General features: G+C 59.7%; 1 protein-coding gene across 2 annotated transcripts in view; it reads left to right on the top strand.

Annotated features, from left to right (window-relative positions):
* The first annotated feature begins 1 nt into the window (after position 1).
* The window catches only part of PPM1F (protein phosphatase, Mg2+/Mn2+ dependent, 1F), a 35,329-nt gene continuing 33,637 nt past the window's right edge, over positions 2-1,693 (top strand). The window contains exon 1 of one of the 2 annotated variants that reach the window (XM_011947325.1): positions 2-63. The gene's annotated coding sequence lies outside the window, so the exon portion shown is untranslated. The remainder of the gene's footprint in view (positions 64-1,693) is intronic. The other variant, XM_011947326.1, reaches the window with a different exon arrangement.

Raw genomic sequence — 1,693 nt, 5'->3', positions numbered from 1 at the left:
ACCGGCAGCAGCTTGCTGGACGCGGAGCGGCGAGGAGACTGCTGAGGCCCGCGGAGACCTGGGGTGAGGCGGCCGAGGGGACGGGATTAGAGGGCTGACGGGGCTGCGACGAGGATCAGGCGAGCGCCCAAGGCGCACAGGGGTGAAATGGGACCGAGGAACCGGAGGGGTGGAATCAGAGGGCTGAGGAGGCAAGGAGGCCGAGACGAGGCTCACATGGGGGCAACCCAAACGGTGCGGGGGTGCAATGCGGGGGTCCGAGGAGCAAGAGGGGCCGCTGCGGACCTGAGGAACCCGAGGCTGGGAGTTGGGGGACTGGCGAGCCAAGAGGGCAGAACTGGGGGGCCGGCGGGGGTGTGACCGAGCCGAGGGCCTGGTAGGGACCGAGGGCTATGAGGCAGAATGGGGTGCTGAGGGGGGACGCGCCCCATTTTCCGATATTTGGCCTCTCCCCACCCTCCAGGAGCCTCTGGGCCGGCACGTTGCCCCATATCCCCCCAGTCCCTCCACCTTCAGGGGCCCAGTCTCTGCCTGAGGGCCCCCTGCCCCGCGGCCTCCCGAGCGTCTGTGAAGCTAGCGTCAGCTGCACAAGTGCTTGGGCTGCAGCGGCTTCAGCCACAGGTCTGTGAGCCAGAGCCTCAGGCGCGGAGGCCGGGCACACTGCCGCTGGGTTCGGTCAGGCAAGCCCCTGAACCTGTCTATGCAACAGGAAGAATTGGCTCCGACTGCAGGGATTTCAGCACAGGGCTTGACACACGGTGAGGTCCACTGCATGGTGGCGGGCTCCTTCGAAGCCTTCCACGCTGCGGGACAGAGGCATACATGTCGTGGTGGCATTCCCTGGGACAAGTTCCCTGGGCCCAGATGAGCTCTCACCGCGGGGGATAGAAAGTGGGGCCGGCCAGCACTCTGAGGCCATCTCCAGTCTCTTCTGTTGTCAAATTTCGCTCTTTTCCTCCTGCACGCGAGGTGGAAGTACCAAAGGCACCTGGCATCCGGAGACCTTGATTGAGTTCGCTTTGCCCTTTCCACCTGTGTGGGACCTTAAATGGGTGCTTGCCCTTCTAGAACCTATTTCTTCATCTGCAGTGTAGCCTGACAGTATGTACTTCTCAGCGTAGTTGTGAGAGGTAAACAAAATGAATGCCTTTCTGAAAGCCATGAACCTCTACACAAGTTCATTTGTGGAATTCCTTTGAGATACCGCCTGAAGGCTGGGCGCGGTGGCTTATACCTGTAATCCCAGCACTTTGGGAGGCGGAGGCAGGCGTATCACCTGAGATCAAGTGTTCCAGACCAGCGTGGCAAAACCCCATCTCTACTAAAAATACAAAATTAGCCACGCGTGGTGACAGGTGCCTGTAATCCTAGCTACTCAGGAGGCTGAGGCAGGAGAATTGCTTAAACCCAGGAGGTGGAGGTTGCGGTGAGCCAAGATCCCACCATTGCACTCCAGCCTGGGCAATAAGAGTGAAAGTCCCTCTCAAAAAAAAAAAAAAAGGGTACCACCTGAAGCCAGCCGAGTCTTTTAAGACCTGGCACTGCTGCCCACTGCACCCTTCAGAGTGATGTAGCTTCCTCAGCCCATGCCACCCACCAGTCACTCTTCCCTCTGCCATCACACTTAGCACCTGCTGTACACAAAGGGCCATTGTGGGCTCCCTGACCGCAGGGAGCTTACAGTCTATCGAGA

The sequence above is a fragment of the Colobus angolensis genome, unplaced genomic scaffold (genome assembly GCF_000951035.1).
Source record: "Colobus angolensis palliatus isolate OR3802 unplaced genomic scaffold, Cang.pa_1.0 Scaffold260, whole genome shotgun sequence".
NCBI classification, from domain to species: Eukaryota; Metazoa; Chordata; class Mammalia; order Primates; family Cercopithecidae; genus Colobus; species Colobus angolensis.
The sequence above is the reverse complement of the archived record's forward strand: the minus strand, read 5'-3'. Positions and strand labels throughout refer to the sequence as shown.